We start from the raw sequence: 18,501 nt of genomic DNA, 5'->3' as shown, positions 1-18,501 counted from the left end.
TGGAGTGGCAGAACTACCAGCTAAAATCTGAGGTGAGACCAGCAAATAGGCACTGACCAAACGGCAAACAGTGTAAGGAATTCTATTTTAATCATAAAATCCAAGCAAAATACCTACAGTTTAAAGCTTCACAAAATATCCATACTGAAGGGGAATACTTTTTTAATTTTCTCAGAATAAGACACTCGTCATAAGACAAATTATACAGCAATTATTCCTCCTACTCACCTAGATAGCAAATTGTGCTGCACCAAGTTTTTCTTCCTAATTAAAATGAGACTGCATATAAAAACACAGAAATTGGTGGAGAAACAGCAGCGTGTCTGGCAGCATCTGTGGAGAGAAAGCAGAGTTAATATTTAAAGTCAATTGATCTTTCTTCAGAACTGGTAATGGCTTGTTAAAGGTAGTATATATGCTGAAGACAAGAGGTGAGGAGGGGAAGGGGTGAGAGAATAGTGGAGATATAGCAAAGAGAATGAGACTGAGTGGGAGAGATAGAGAGGGGGAGAAAGAAAGGGAGCGAGATGGAAAGATAGAAAGAGTAAAGGGGAGAGAGAAAGAGAGAGAGGAAGAGGCAGAGAGAGATTGACAGTTAGGTAGACAAAGAGATGGAAGATAGTATGCCAGGGAAGGGGAAAGCTGGTAATGGGGACGAGCAGTTGATGAAAATAGATTGGCTGTGATGAAAGCAGCCCTTGTCATCCAGGGCCAAAGTAAGGGTAATAGATGAGGAAGAAGGTATTCAGGTTGTAAAATTATTGAAATTGATATTGAGTCCAGAAGGTTGCAAGATTCTTAAGTGGAAAATGAGATGTTGCTCTTCCAGCTTGCACTGAGCTTTGCTGGAAAACTGCAGCAGCAGCAGAGACAGCTATGTTGGCCAGGGAACATAGTGATGTGTTGAAGTGGCACGCAACCATAAGCTCAGGGTCTTTTTAATGGACAGAATGTAAGTGTTCTGCAAAGCAATGACCTAGTCTGCATTTCTTCTTTCCAATGTGGGGCAGACCACATTGTGAACAGCAAACACAGTGGACTAGATTGAGTGAAGAGCAGGTAAATAGTGGTTTCACCTGGAAGGTGAGTCAGGGGCCTTGGATAGTGAGGAGGGAGGAAGTAAGCTTGCATGGAAAATGCTGAGAATGTGGGGAGGTGTTGGGAGTGAAGGAGGAATGAACCAAAGTGTCCTGGAAGGAACGGTCCCTGCAATATGCTGACAAGGGAGGGCAGTGGAATGTGTGTCTGCTGGTGGCATCCCATTGGATATAGTGGAAATGGCAGCTCATGATTCTTTGGAAGTTGATGCTGGTGGATGGTAATTGAGGACTGGGGACCCTATCACTGTTGTGTGAGAGAAGCAAAGGGGTGAAGGCAGAAATGTGGGAGATTGGTTAGATAGGGCTAAGGGCCCTTTTAAAGATGGTGGTGAGGACTCCTTGGTTGAAGAAAAAGGTGGACATTTCTGAGGATCCCACGGAACTTGACATCACCACAGATGCGACAGAGATGGAAGAACTGGGAGAATGGAGTAGAGTGTGAAGGAAGTAGGGTGTGAAGATGTAGAATGCAGCTAACTGTGGGAGCCAGTGGGTTTGTAGTGGATATCGATGGCCAGTCTGTCCTCAGAAAACAACATGGAGGTATCGGGGAAGGGAAGAGAGGAGTCAAAGATGGACCAGATGAAAGTGAGAGTGGAGTGGAAATTGGAAGCAAAATTGATAAATCTTTCCAATTCCAAATGAGAGAGGGTGACAAAATCAATGATGTCATTGAGAAAAAATTGTTGATGGGGGCTGAGTACAACGGGATATGGAATAATCCATGTATCCCACAAAGGGACAGGTATAACTGGAGCCCATGTGGCTGCCCTTTGACCAAAAGAAAGTGAGAAGAATTAAAGGTGAAGTTGTTCAAAGTGAGGACGAGCTCAGCCAGGCAGAGGTGGTTGGTGGTTAAGGTGGACAGGTTCAGGAAGAAGCAGAGAGCGCTGAGACCATCCTCATGGGGAAAGGGATTGAACATCCCACAGTAAAGTGGAGGCGGCTGGAGCACGCAACCTGGAAATTCTGAAAGTGATGGAAAGCATTACAAGAATTGTGGAAATAAGTGGGAAGAGACTGGGCAAGAGAACAGAAAAACCGAGTTGAGGCAGGAAGAGATAAGTTTCATGGCGCAGGAACATGCAGAAACAATAGATCTGCCTGGGTAGTCCTGTTTGTGGATTTTTGGGAAGAAAATAGGAGCTAACAGAAGAAGAATCCAATGTCAGTTATGTTTATTTTAGCGATGGAAAGGGATAGGTATATACTGCAGGGCGAGAGTTATAACTGGGGGAAAGGAAATTATGATGCAATTAGGCATGATTTAGGATGCATAGGATGGGGAAGGAAAATGCAAGGGATGGGCACAATTGAAATGTGGAACTTATTCAGGGAACAGCCTCTGTGGGTCCTTGATAAGCATGTACCTGTCAGACAGGGAGGAAGTAGTCAAGTGAGGCAGTCGTGGTTTACTAAAGATGTAGAAATTGCTTGAGAAGAGGAAGAAGACGACTTATCTAAAGATGAGATGTGAAGGTTTAGTTGGGGTGCTTGAGAGTTACAAGTTAGCCAGAAAAGACCTAAAGAGAGAACTAAGAAGAGTCAGGAGGGGACATGAGAAGTCTTCAGCATTAAGGAAACCCCCAAAACCTTTGATCGTTATATCAGAAATAAAAGAATAACTAGAGAAAGATTAGGGCCAGTCAAGGACAGTAGTGAGAAGTTGTGCGTGGAGACTGAGGAGATAGGTGAAGCGTTAAATGAATATTTATCTTCAGTATTCACACTGGAAAAAACAATGTTGTTGAGAATACTGAGATTCAGATTACTAGACTGATTGTAGTTCACAAGGAGGACGTGTTAGCAATGCTGGAAAGTGTGAAAATTAATAAGTCCCCTGGGCTGGAGGAATTTATCCTAGAATTCTTCGAGAAGTCATAGAGGAGATTGCAGAGCCTTTGGCTTTGATCTTCATGTCATCATTCTCCTCAGGAATAGTGCCAGAAGACTGGAGATACCAAATATTGTCTCCTTGTTCAAGAAGGGGAGTAGAGACAACCATGATAATTATAGACCAGTGAACCTTACTTCAGTTGTGAGTAAAGTATTGGAAAAGGTTATAAAAGATAGGATTTGTAATCATCTAAAAAGGAACAAGTTGATTAGCAATAGTCAACACGGTTTTGTAATGGGTAGGTCGTACCTCCCAAATGTTATTGAGTTCTTTGAGAAGGTGACCAACAGATGATTGAGGGTAAAGTGGTTGATGTGGTGTATATGGTTTTCAGTAAGGCATTTGATAAAGTTCCCCATGGTAGGCTATTGCACAAAATACAGAGGCATGGGATTGAGGGTGATTTAGCCATTTGGAACAGAAATTGGCTAGCTGAAAGAAGACAGAGGGGTGGTGGTTGATGGGAAATGTTCATCCTTGAGTTCAGTTACTAGTGGTGTACTGCAAGGATCTGTTTGGGTCCACTGCTGTTTGTCATTTTTATAAATGACCTGGATGATTGCATAGAAGGATGGGTTAGTAAATTTGTGGATGACACTAAGCTCGTTGGAGTTGTGGACAGTGCTAAAGGACGTTACAGGTTACAGAGGGACATAGATAAGCTGCAGAGCTAGGCTGAGAGGTGGCAAATGGAGTTTAATGTTAAAAAGTGTGAGGTGATTCACTTTGGAAGGAGCAATAGGAATGCAGAGTACTGGGCTAATGGTAGTTTCTTGGCAGTGTAGATGAGCAGAGAGATCTCAGTGTCCATGTATATAGATCCCTGAAACTTGCCACTTAGGTTGATAGAGTTGTTAAGAAGGTGTACAGTGTGTTAGCTTTTATTGGTAGAGGGATTGAGTTTCGTAGCCATGAGGTCATGTTGTGGCTGTAAAGAACTCTGGTGCGGCCGCACTTTGAGTATTGCATACAGTTCTGGTCACTGAATTATAGGAAAGATGTGAAAGCTTTGGAAAGGGTCCAGAGGCAATTTAGTAGGATATTGCCTGGTATGGAGGGAAGGTCTTCTGAGGAAAGGCTGAGGGACTTGAGACTGTTTTCATTCGGGAGAAGGTAGTTGAGAGGTGCCTTAATTATGACATACAAGATAATCAGAGGGGTTAGATAGGGTGGACAGTGGGAGTCTTTTTCCTTGGATGATCATGGCTAGCACTAGGGGATATAGCTTTAAATTGAGGGGTGATAGATTTAGGATAGAAGTCAGAGGTAGTTTCTTTACTCAGAGTAGTAGAGGTGTGAAACGGCCTGCCTGCAATTATAGTAGGCTCACCAACTTTAAGGGCATTTAAACATATGGATGAAAATGGAACAGATTGTTGCACCAACCAGTGGAACCATCGAGGTCCGAAGGGCCTGTACTGCGCTGTAATGTTCTTTGTTCGATGTCAAGTCATGCCTGAAGTACATTAAGGTGGGGCACAGAGGGATAAAACTAAATCCTTTTGCTGATTAAAGAATGTTCAGCAGAGAGCAGAAGGTCAGAAGGGATTGTAAATACACAATAAGAGCTAGGGCTAGGAGCAGGGATGGGGACAGATGGAAGGGGTGGAGAGAAAGGTTCTAGAGAAGTATGGGTACCTCGGAGTTGTTTAGCATGTGTTCCTTATTTTTATCTGTCAATGCTTGCACCTCAATGAATGTTGAACATGATTTGACATTCTTCGGTCACCTTCGCCCATTTCTTTGGGCAGGAGTCCACTCTCTGTCCCGCAGATCCCTTCACCTGCCTCTAATACTGTCCCTCTATCTAAGACCCCTTCTACTGCCCTCTTACCTGAACTCAACCTGTTCATTGAGAATTATCAACGTGACACTGGTTGCATTAGTTTCTCTGACCCTGTTCCTTGCTCATTCAAACCTATTTCTCTCTGAACGGATTGCACTCTGTGCTCACAGATCCTACCCTCATTTTGACAGCAAGCCTGCCAATAAGCGTGGTGCTGTTGTTGTCTAGCATACTGACCTTTCCATTGCAGAGGTGGAGTGCCAGTTCTCAGAGACCTCCTCCTATCTGCCCAGACCCTGTCATGGAGCACCAGGTTAATGTTTCTACAATAGATAATAGTCTCTCTTCCTGATGAAGGGCTTTTGCCCAAAACGTCAATTTTCCTGCTCCTCGGATGCTGCCTGAATTGCTATGCTTTTCCAGCACCACTCTAATCTAGAATCTGGTTTCCAGCATCTACAGCCCTTGTTTTTACCTAATGTTTCTACAGTGGTGATTAATCTCCCTGTATCTGGAGATCTAACCCCTCCCTGCAACTGCCTCCAAGGTTATCATCCTGCAACCCTGTAGACTACTCTTTTACCTCCACTGCAATGCTCCAACAAGGCTCAGTGCAAGCTAGAAAAAAACTGCATCTTTAATCTCCACTTGGATATTCTACAACCTTCAGGACTCTATATTGAGTTCAATAATTTTAGATCCTGAACACCTTCTTCCATGTCCTTTACCCACCCCTACACCATTGTAATTCAGGCTGCCTTCAGCACAGCCAACCATTTTCATCTACTTATAGTCTATGTTAGCAGCTTTCCATCTGGCCAACTGTCATCCTGTCTCCAGGCTCCATCTCTGCTCACTCTCTTCCCCAGTCTTCTCCATATCTACCACCTTTTCCCAGCCATAAACAATTCTGAAGGAGGATCATTGGACTTGAAACATTCACTCTGATTTCTCTGCCAGACCTGTTGCGTTGCTCCAGTAATTTCGGTCTTTGTTTCAGATTTCCAGCCTCTGCAGTTTTTTGTTTTGTGAAAATGGGACTATAGTTGACTTGTTTCCCAGCAGATTTGAAACAGAGATATAATGTGTTTCAGGTCTGGAATGCTTCCTCCGTTGTGACCATCAGATGAACTACACCTACTCAAGCACTCTGCTATGAAACCCGTTCTTTGCCTTCTTGCATTCTGCAGGCCTGGCTTAACAGAAATATAAAAGAACCCAGAGGAGGAAGCAATTCAGCCCCTCAGACCTGCTCCGCTATTTAACACAATCATGGCTGATCTCATCATGACCTCAACTCTGCTTTGCTGCCTGCTCTTTATAATCCTTCAACCCATTACTAATTAAAAATCTTTCTCCTTCTTAAATTTACTCAATGGCCCAGTATACACTGCATTTTGTGGGTCTGAATTTCACAGATTCACCACCCATGAAGAAAAATATTTCCTCCTCTCCTTTGTTTTTAATCTGCTACCTCTTAAAACAAAACAATGACCTCTTGTTTTAAGTGGTCCACATGAATAAACATCTTTTCCACACCTACTACAACAATCCCCTTTAGCTTCTTTGATACCTAAATTAGATCTCTTTGTATTCTTCTAAACTCTAGTGAGCAGTGGCCTAAACTACACAATCTCTCTTCATAAGACAAACCCCTCATCTCTGGGATCAATCGAGTGAACTGCTTCTTATGCAACTACTTCACTCCTCAAAACTGTATGCAACATTTCAGTTGTACTCGGACCATAAGACGTAAGAGCAACATGAGGCCATTTAATCTATTAAGTCTGCTCCACCATTTGATCATAGCTGATATGTTACTCAACCCCAAGAATCTATCTATCTCAATCTTAAATACAATCAATGGTTTGGCCTCCACGGCCTTCCGCAGCAATAACGTTTACAGGGTCACCACCCCCTGGCTGAAGGAATTCCTCTTTAGCTCAGTTCTAAAGGGTTGTCCCTTCGCTTGAGTCCTAGTCTCTCCTGCTAGTGGGAACATCTTCTCCAAATCCATTCTATCCATGTCTCTCGGTATTGTGTGAGTTTCAATGAGATCCTCCCTCATCCTTCTAAACCCTACTGAATACACAAACAAAGTCTCCAACTGCTCCTCAAATGACAAACCCTTCATCCCTGGGTTCATTCTTGTAAACCTCCTCTAGATTCCATCCTACGCCAGTACATCTTTCCCTAAATACGGGGCCCAAAATTGTCTACAATATTCCAAATGTGCTTTGCCAAGGGTCTTCAACAGCCTCAGCTGTATATCCCTACACTAGCCCCCTTGAAACGAATGCTAACATTGCATTTGCCTTCCTGACTGCCAACTGAACCGGCAATTTAACCTTAAGAGAATCCTGAACTAAGACTCATAAGCCTCTATGTGCTTCAGATTTCTAAAGCCTTTCCCATTTTAAGGATAGTTTATGTTTCTATTCTTTCTACCAATGTACATAACCTCAAACTTTCCCATACGGTATTCCATTTGGCACTTCTTTGTCCCATTCCCCTAGCCTGTCCAAGTCTTCCTGCAGCCTTCCCACTTCCTCAACATTACCTATTTTTGTGTCATCTGCAAACTTAACAATGACTTCTGTTTTTTCATCCAGGTTATGAATGTACATTGTGATTAGTCATGGTCTCAACATGGACTCTACCCCCCCAAAAGAACTTTGCTAGTCAGTCATTGGTTGCCATCTTGAAAAAGACCCCTTTATCCCTGCTGTCTGCCTTCTACCAGTCAGCCAATCTTCTATCCATGTCAGTACCTTGCCGCTAACACCATGGGCTCTCAACTTATTTAGCAGCCTCCTGTACAGCATCTTGTCAAAGGCTTTCTAGAAATCCAAATAGATCATGTCCACTAGCCCTCCCTCATCTAACTTGCTTGTTACTTCCTTGACAAAAATTCTAACAGATTTGTCAAAGCTGTGCTGACTCAATCTCTTCCAAGTACTCCACAAACTCATCCTAAATAATGGACTCAATAATCTTACTCACAACTGAGGTCAGGCTAACTGGCCTATGGTTTCTTGTACTCTACCTTCCTGCCTTCGTACACAGGGGTGCTACATTAGCCCTTTTCAGTCCTCTGTGACCCTACCTGACTTCAGTAATTCCTGAAAGATCAGCAATAATGCCTCTACATGCTCCTCCACTTTCTTCTTCAGAACTCTGGGGTAGTCCTTGAACAGTTGCAGCATCACTTCCCTACTTTTATATTCTATTTCTTTAATACTGATATTCAAAATCTCTATTAAATAGACTGAAACAGTTCAGAACTTCGCCAACATTTTCTCTCTAATGTCTCAAAAACTCTGACAACTAACAGCCAAATATACACAATCAGGAACATACCCTGCATCAAGTTCTGAAGCCAAAATGCAAGTTAACATTTTGCCTTGCAATTGCATGACTTGCAGAGAACATGGCAATGTTAACATGCTTGTATCTTCTCCGCAAGTAGCCCATATCAGACTTTCTGTTCTATGTGTATCTGCAAAGCCTGACCGGCATGGGACGCTCCCTCCAATCATGTGCTTCAATGAAACAAATTATTGGATCATTCCAGTGACCATCATCGAGCGAACAGTCCTGGCAGCACAGAACAATTGCTCCTGATCTCTCTTTGTCATCTGCAAAGTGCTCTGAGTTCACATTGGGAATATGCATATTCATAGACTTGAAGGTACAGATCTGGTTCTAATCACCATGACATGCGTTAACCTCTAGTACACTGACTCTTGATATAATATTTGGTTGTAGTGTAGTAATACAGGGAAGGTGATTGATGCAGCCATGCAAAAGCGAGTAAGGAAACCCCTCCACTTCAAGCTGAAATTTTTATTATGTGCTGTGTTGGTCTTAGACTGTCCATAATCAGTTTACTTCAACTGTGCCACTAAATCTTCTGTTAACATTTATATCAATACTATCAAAATCCAGTTTCCTATAGGACACAAGTTAACATTCATCAAGTACACAAAATTAGGTTTAATAATATAATTACAGGGAGATGCAAGCATATAATGGTGAACTTTAAATACTTACATATAAGCTGAAATATATTCATTGTAAGGGCAGCAACAAGCAAGAGTTCCTAGATTCTTATCATGAAAACTTTCTACCACACTGTGTTTCCAGTTCAACAGGAAAGGAGGCACCACCACATTTAGTTCTTGGGATTGAGGTTGGCCAAATGAATCAGGTGTCAGGAGAAGAAACTTTAAGGTTTAGGCTGACTATAGCAAAGGATAGTCCAGTACAAGAATAAGTAACTCTGCGTAGCCAATTTCAATGGAGTAAGTATCTATGTGGGCCAAATGAATTGGTGTCAAAGTTAGCAGGCAATATGAATGCTGAACAATGGGCTACTTTCATAGAAGGCAGTGTTAGGGAACAATCAAGGTATATTCCCTCAAAACGAAAAAGTAGGACAAACAAAGTCAAAGCTCCCTGGATCAAAAAGACAATAAAAATTAAGCAAGCTGAAAAAGTGAGCTTCGGACAGGAGTCAGGTCAAAACACAATTCAGAACCAAGCTGATTCTCGAAGGTTCAGAGGGGAGGTGACAACGCAAGAAGGAAAAAAAGACTATGGAAAGAGATCAGCCACCAATGTAAGAACCAACACTATAATCCTCTCTAGGTGCAAGTAGTAAAAGGATAGTGATAGGATATGACTTCAAACCAGCGTCCACAGAAAAACAATACATACGGACCAAATATTGAACGACAGAAGCAATCATCCCAACACCCACAAACGAAGCTGCATCAGAAACATTATTTCAATGAGCCAACACACACTGCAGCATAGAGGAACTACGCAGAGCAGAGGAAAACCACCTATACCAAGAATTAAAAAAAAAATGGGTACCCAATGAACACAGTCAGCTGATTTCTCAGCAACAAACCCAAACAAGAAGACAAAACACATCAGAAACCCTAGCCACTCTCCCCTACATCAAAGACATCTCGGAAATGACTGCCAGACTACTCAGACCCCTTGGCATCATGGTAGCCCACAAACCTACCAACACACTAAAACAGCAGCTAATGAACTTGAAAGACCCTATACAGACAAGCAAAACTCATGTCATTTACAAAATACCATGCAAGAACTGTAACAAACACTACATTGGATAAACAGGCAGAAATATAGCCACCAGGATACATGAACATCAACCACCACAAAAAGACATGACTTACCAGTTTCCTTACATACAACTGAGAAAGGACATCACTTTGACTGAAGCTAAGTACAACCATTTTTTCCCTCTAATTTCTGAATGGAAAGAGGGCAGTCAGAGGAGGGGTGAAAATTTTAATAATTGCAAATTACCTTGAAACTGAGAATTAACATAAGCCAAATTACTGAATAAATTTAAAAAGCCCAGAAATTCCTGGAAAAGCTCGGCAGTCTGGCAGCATCTGTGGAGACAAATGAGAATCAACGTTTCAGGTCAAGTGACCCTTCCTCACAACTGAGCGTTGAACATTGCAGAGTTACCTATGAACAGGGGTGGATTCAAAGCACGAGGGATGAAACTTGAGTTGGAATCCATGTGGGTCGAATCTGAGCTGGAGGCAGTCACTGAGGAATTTGATGTAACTGTGGAAATGAGTTTTAGCAAATACCTGGTCAAATGCCAGGAGTTACAGTGAAATTAATGAGGAAGGACAAGAAAAACGATTGGAACAGAAATCTTGAAGAGAGGAGCAGAATCTCTTCAAGGTGGGCTTACCAAGGGGAGAACTGGCAGCGAGTTAAATACTAAATGAAAACCGAAAGCACTGCAGATGCTGTAAATGAGAAAGAAAAATGGAAATTGCTGGAAAAGTTCAGCAGCTCTGCAGTACCTGTGGAAAGAAATCAGAGTTAACATTTCAGGTTGAGTGACCCTTCCTCAGAACTGGATTTCTGAATGAATACTTCTTCCGAGGATTAACACGGGAAGGTACGAGCAAGGTTGCCTTCACCCCCTCAAAATCCCACGTATTATAATTAAATACAGATATGGAAATCTGAACAGGATAGATGGGCTCAAAATAAACAAATTCCCAGTGCATATATTTGAAGTGGGAGTTGACACGGGCATGTTGACATGGGGCAGACAGACACAAGATGGCTGCTGAGCCATAAATTGGTCACTTAGCACACAAGTTGGCCGCTGAGCCATAAATTAGGCACTTAGTGCACAAGATGGCCGCTGAGCCAGTACATGGAAAAATACAGCAAAAAACAACAATACTGCCTGAGACTAACAGGATACCTTCGCAGTAGATGATTAGTTTAAGGCAGGTGCGGGAGAGAATACACATCAGTAACATCTACTGCCCGCCAAAGTGTCTGAGTCTAGCCACCACCTTCAATAGAAATGTTAACTTCCTGAGACTGTTTGTGTACAAGTGTTAATACTTCAGATCTACAGTAATCGAAAACGATCTTTCTTCTCAGGAAGAACGATCACGATTACTGAAACTGAATGATTTTGTAATGTTTTCTGTAAACAAACCATGCTGTACAAACAAAGACTCAATACTTGAACTATTGTACCACAAAATGTATAAAATATCATGACACGTGCACCGAGTGTGAGAGGAGGCTCACGCTGACAGCCATGTCGATGAATGTCTTTCTCTCCCCGGAGCTCTGGTTCCTTTGTACGATAAACTCTGTCGCTGGATTCCGATTCTGACTCTCAGAATGGTGATTTTCCCCACAACAATTGGCTCAGCCAACAGGGTCTCCTATTCCTGGTGCTCTGGTCAAAGGCCACGATTGGGGAGCCAGGGTAGGAGACACTTTGAATCTGCAAACGGGAAGATTCAGACCGGGCCAAAGACACAGTTTAAAAGGGTATACCTTGTAATGTGTAACTTGTGCGATAGTACTGGGTTGTGTCTAAGTGCATGCCTGTGGACTGTAAATGAGTAAGTGTACTAACTGGTGTGATAACCAGCTGTTTGTGCTGAAACTACCAGAGGACGAGGTAGGTGTGCTTGCCTCAAAGACACTGCCCTAAACCGGTTGTTAAGAGCAGTAGCCCCCCTCCATGTGATGGTTAGGAATGGAAGTGGGAACTGAGGCGCCAAGGGCACTATGAGTTGTGAAGCACAAGTGGCAAAGCCGGGTAACATTGGACTCTGTAGGGGTGAGCAATGCAGAGTCAAGATTAGAGTGGTGCTGGAACAGCACAGCAGGTCAGGCAGCATCCGAGGTGCAGGAAAATTGTGTTTCAGATAAAAGCTTTTCATTAGGAAACCTGATGCTTTGTTTTCCTGCTCCACGGATGCTGCCTGACTGGCTGTGCTGTTCCAGCACCACTCTAATCTTGACTCTGATCTCCAGAATCCGCAGAACTCACTTTCGCCTGCGAGCAATGCAGAGTCCAGTTAGAGCCTAGTTGAAGGTTGGTTGCTGTCTGTTATTGTGTTTTAAATTGAAGTGGTGAGGAAAAGCAGCTGATCACTCTGACCAAGAGCCAAATCCCAGTGGAGCAGCACGTTACCAGCGTGGACACTATGAGTAACCGTGATACCCTGTTAGTAGAATGAGAGAGCTTGATTCGTGGTAGTGGCTGGGAGGGTAAAGCGTCCCCCTAGTAGAGACCATACCAGGCTAACGGTAGGTTTCTGGACCTACTGGGCGGTGTTGGAACAGTAGAGGTAGCAGGGAGGGTAGAGGAGTCCCGGTAGAGAGCACACTCTATTGAACCGACATTCCCAGCTGATCAGTAGGGACCAAGTAGTAGCGGTGGCTGGAGGGTAGATAGGTCCCACCGGTAGAGAGCACACCTTGCTAGGAGGCTGCTACGGCCTTATGGATGGTGCTAGGACAGTATTAGTGCTGGGGGTAGAGAGGTCCCACTGATTAAGGACACTTCACTGTTGGTGGTATCTGGGGATACACAATCTGAGAGATGGCAGATCAGGATTTTAACGTGGATACTGCAGGTTCCCTTATTGAGAAATACAAGACAGACAGACTAACGCTGAGAGAACAGATGAAGAAAGGGGTTTGGGTCCCAACCCAGACATTAGTACAGCAGCGGAATTGGATTGACAAACAAAAACAAAATAAAACTTAAAAGATAGGGTGGGCGGCACGGTGGCACAATGGTTAGCACTGCTGCCTCACAGCGCCAGAGACCAGGGTTCAATTCCCACCTCAAGCGACTCTCTGTGTGGGTTTCCTGTGAGTGCTCCGGTTTCCTCCCACAATCCAAAAATGTGCAGGTTAGGTGAATTGGCCACGCTAAATTGCCCATAGTGCTAGGTGAAGGGGTAAATGTAGGAGAATGGGTCTGGGTGGGTTACGCTTCAGCGGGTCGGTGTGGACTTGTTGGGCCGAAGGGCCTGTTTCCACATTGTAAGTAATCTAATCTAATAGGGGTAATGTTAGTGTACCAATTAGCAGGCCTAATTGAACAAGTAGGTGCCTCCACCAGCAGATGGAGAAAAGGCCAAGAACGAATTGAGAAGCTGGAGAGTAGGATAAAGGAGCTAGAATAAAGATTAGAAAAAGTACAGGAGGAAAAGACTGACTCTCTTCCCTTCTACGGAACTGTACAGCAGGGACCAACTGGTCCCTCAGTAGAGCAGGGGGTGCAAGAATATAATCTAGCGCCAGTCACTAGAGGGGGACAGAGTTGCAGCCAAAAGCAAACACTAAACCCTTTAACCTGGGAGAAAGGCAACAGATCATGGCCTCGCTGGGCAAATTACAGCCCCGAAGTGCAAACACGAGGCTCTGGGAAGAGCTAGACAGTATATGGGTAGGGTACCAACTGCTCTTAAGAGATATACACCAGTTGGTCCGGGCAGCCTGCCCAGTGGATAAATGGAGACAGGTAGACGGCGGACCTGAAGCCACAGCAGCCCGAGACTATAGGGGAGGACAGTGGACACATGCCGTTGCCCTTACAGCTGAGATAGATGCCCAATAGGCCCTCTTCACCCATTTTAAAGAAGAGATCCAGCAGATAAGGAAATGCTCCCACGCACTGGAGCGAAATCACGACCATTAAGCAGCTTAAAGGGGAAGGAGCCTCTGACTATGGGGAACGATTATTTAGGGGAGACCAGGAGTGCTCAGGACAAGCAAACCCAGATCGTAGGGACCGGGCATTCAGTCACGCTTTTAGAGACGGGCTCCCTAGTGCCCATCAATCCATCCTGAAAATGGGAGTGATAATGTCCCAAAATTATGATGACCTGGTAGAGTGGGCTAGCATGGTGCAGGAGGTGGAAGCTCCCGCAATAAAAGCAAAGCCTGACAGAGCAGCCAAGGGGAACGGAGGCGAAGGCAGGACCAAACTATCCTGCCACAACTGTGGCCCCTGGACACTTTGCCAGAGACTGTACGGCCCCACAGGCAGCGAATAGGACAGGGAACAGCATAAAGGTACTGCAGCCATTGCAACTGAGCAGGGCATGCAGAGACAGTGTGCTGGGAAAAGCATGGGGAACACCCATCACATACCAGTCAAGAGTCCAGGCACTGCTGAGCACTAGCGAACTGTTAAGAGAGGCTGCAATAATAAAAATCAAAGGGAGCCAGGGAAAGATAGTCCAGGCTGGCTGCAATTTAAAGGGAACCAAGCTGCAGATCAAGCAGCCTAGCAAGCCTTACAGCAGGAACCCATTGATGAGGTTCCAATAGCAACAATAGAACTAGCAGAAGATGCTATTCACAAACAGCAACTGTAGGAGGACACCCACAGGAAGAGAGAGAGAGATGGAGAATGCAGGGAGCACTTAAAGGGGTGGACGGTGTCTAGAGGCAAGTGGACAAGGTGGTAGTACCAGCATGCAGACAAAACACCTTGTTCGAGCTGCACCACAGGCTCTCACATACAGACAGGGAAGCTATGATAGCAAGTCAAGGGAGAGAGTGATGGTGGAAGGGAATGGGAACAGATATAGCCAAACACTGCTGCAGATGTGTGGTTTGCACACAGCACAACCCAGATACACTCATAGAGGTTAGGATGGGACACCAACCAAGGCCAAGGGGACCCTGGGAACACCTCCAAATGGACTGCACAGGGCCACAACCACCTTCCCGTGGAAAAAAGTACTGCCTGCCCATCATAGACCAGTTCACCCAATGGGTAGAGGCATTTCCCAACAAAAACTGTACCGCTACCACTGTAGCCAGGATTCTAGCAGAGGAGGTAATCTCGAGTTGGGGGATACCCCTACAGATCGACTCCGATCAAGGGACACATTTCACAGGCAAAGTTATGAAAACAGCATGCGGCTTCTTTGTACAATAAACTTTGTCGTTGGATCCCAATTCTGACTCTGAGACTGATTATTTTCCCCACAACATATTTATTCCAGAGTGCCAATACACAACGGGGCAGATTTGTGAGGCAGATTCAGTCATCATGAGGGATTAAATTGACCATACTTTGGAAGTTAAAATGATGCTCGTTCAAGGTACGTGATCAGGCAGATGAAGCTTGGCTTATTCCATTTCCAAAATTTCATAAATAAATCTAATTACTTTAACCAGTCTGTTCCTGTATCTATTTCCCCATCTTTTGTTTAAATTATTTGTTGATAATTAAATATAGCTGAGCAGCAGCAGCCAAGAAAATTGTCAGAAAATCAAATAGTAACAAAAAAACCAAGCTGAGCCCATGATTTTTCACAAACCTTTTATTTTAGTAATGTATCATGCTAGTGGTTTTATATTTCTTTTGAAAATAAACAAATTCAGTGAAACATACACATAAAAATAGTAATGGTCTTGCAAATACAGCACGTAATTGGTGTTTAGGTCAACAGCTTGTAAAATGGTGAACACAGGTAGTGATGAATTGGCAGTGATCTACGGTTATGTTTACTACAAAAAGACCAGAATAACCTATTGCTTTATGTAACTGTGAAGAGTCAAATGATTTCTGTTAAATCAAATAAAACTTGCAAATAATTCCAGAAAGGTTAATGTGCATAAAATTTTAAATGTTTGCTTCTGCAAGACAGAACAATCAAAATATTTGACAAGTGACGAAACATGTTTACACTGTAGTATACATTCCTTTGCTTTTAACTCAATATACATATATGCATACAACAATTTCTTATCATCAATACACAATATAAAATGTCTGGATTTCACCTTTATACAAATAGTGCATCAAATCAAGATTTTTTTAAATTACTAAATCTCAGCAACATTTGCCCGCAAAAATGTATATAATTTAAAAATGGGATGTTATTTATATTGTTAAAACATATTTTTAAATTACCCTAATTTCCATTATCCTTCATCCATATAACTCAGCTGTCATCCATGCTTCACAATTGTTACCTTACCTTAATCAAATTTATTATCACATACAAGCATCGTATTATTGGCCAAATTTCTAAATTGTTAGGAATAATTAAAGATAGAGCCAAAAAATAGGAACGCCACAAAAAAAAGTGTTCAGGTTTCACTAATGCATTTACTCTGCTCAATGAAGCACCGCCAGTCAGGGGTAGATCAGATGCTTAATCAAGTTTCTGGGTTCTCATCTATTGCGTGTAGCTCTACCAAGATGTCCCATTTAATCTCCTTTGCAGAAGGCCTCCCTATATTAAGTACCAGATTGATTAAGGAAGAAATAGGACATTTAAAAAAGCTTATTGAAATCAGAGTCAACATGGTTTTCTGGAACGGAAATTATATTTGAAAAATTTGCTCGGGTTTTTGAAAATATAATAAGTAAATGTAGTGTGTTTGGATTTCCAGAAAGTATTCAATAAGGTGCCACATAAAAGCTTACTGTACAAGGTAAGAGCTCAGGTAATTGGATGTAATATATTAGCACAGACTGAGGTTTGTTTAACACATAGAAGAGAGTTGGGATTAATTGGTCTTTTCCATGTCAAAAAGATGTAAATAGTAGACTAGCGCAAGTCCTAGGGCCTCAGTTATTTCCGATGTATAGTAATGACTTTATCATGTATAATATCCAAATTTGCTGATGAAAGAAAACAGGCAGGAGAGTATGTTGTGATAAGGACATAAAGAATTTGCAAGGGGATTCAGATAGGTTGTTAAAAAAGTTGACAGACAGAGACTAATTTAGAACTCTGAGGGCATGCATTTTGGTAAGAATTATCAAAAGACAGACTATTATTTAAATGTAAAGACACTCCAAAAAAGTGCAGCACAGAGGGATCTGGATGTTTTTATGCATCAAACACAAACCCATGCAACAGGGAATTTTGGCTTTTATACTGAGTTTAAAAATAGGGAAGTCTTGATATAACACTACTCCAGGTGTGACCCAAATAATATCCTGTACGATGTACTGTGTTTTGGCCCCTATATTTAAGAAAGGACATATTGATATTGGAGGCAGTTCAAAAGAATTTCACTTGGCTGATTTCTTGGGATGGAGGAATTGACTTATCAAAAATGGTTAAATCAATCCGGCCTTTATTCAGTTTAGAGGATTGAGGGAATATTTTATTGTAACATACAAAATTCTGAGGCGGCTGACAGGTAAGATGTTGAGAACATATTTCCACTTGTAGGGGAATCTTGAATAGGGAACATAATTACAGAATAAGGAAACATTCAGTTAAATTAAAACGCAAAGGAATTTCTTCTCTTGGAGGATAGTGCATGCCTGGAATTCTCTACCCAGAATGTTGTGTAGGCTAGATGACTGAAAGCATCTGAAGGGTGGGTAGATAGATCTGTGAAATATCGAGAAGTTGAGGACAATGAGGAGCTGGCATGGAGGAGGCCATCTTATTGAATTGGAGGGATTGAATGGTGTTCTTTATTCTGACATACGTTTTTAATAACATGTGGCAGGATTTCCCAGGATCAAGAGACCGGGGCAAAGAAATCACACATTCTGAGAGATGCCAAACAATCAACAGCAGCTAATCAGAACTGGTTGTGAGTTGAGCCCCTTTCAGCCACTAATTGACTGTTTATGGGCCTTAAGTGCTGTCCAGTCAAGAGGATCCCCAATAGATTAGGATTTAATTCATGTGGTGGTGAGAAGGGGAAATAATTGGAAGTTGGCCCAAGAGAGATATTTGGATCCCCTACTCCACCTTCCCATTACCAGTGGAAGAAAAGTGCACAGAGATCTACATTCTGATTTATTCAAATTTAAATGTTAAATATTAACTAGTTTTATTATTAGTCTTAGTACCAATATTTGAATATCCTGACATTATCCAAGATAGGTTCGTCCATTTGTCTCACTGCTCATGGAATGTTACACCAGAGAAGGAGGCCATTTAGCCCATCATAGATGTGCCTGTTAATCACCAAGTCATTTAACAAGGGCTCGCAATGAAATGAGATTTTCTGTTGCAATACATTTACAGCAATTGTCAAATGACTCCCAGCAATGTTCTGCAACAACTGCAGACTATTGATGGTAGGTGCACAAATTATTCTGAGAAAAAGTTAATGATGACTAGTTGAAAGAAAGGATGTTTATGATTTTTGTAATTAGCGTCTGGGACATCCTGACCCAGGAAGAGAAATGTTCAATTCTGCTCTACTCCACTCTCTTACTTTGAGCTTTCAGGCAAAGGAATTCCAGGGAGGAATTGCAACATAATTTGGTGATGAAAAAGTTCCATTACATTTAAAATTTACAGATTTTAAGAAAATGGTATCCATTAAATTTGGACGTCTCATCAGTGATACAGGTGAAGACCAAACGTAAACTTAGGGAATGGTTCGAT

This window comes from Chiloscyllium plagiosum, chromosome 5 (assembly GCF_004010195.1).
Source record: "Chiloscyllium plagiosum isolate BGI_BamShark_2017 chromosome 5, ASM401019v2, whole genome shotgun sequence".
Taxonomy (NCBI): Eukaryota; Metazoa; Chordata; class Chondrichthyes; order Orectolobiformes; family Hemiscylliidae; genus Chiloscyllium; species Chiloscyllium plagiosum.
This window is presented reverse-complemented; position numbering follows the sequence as displayed.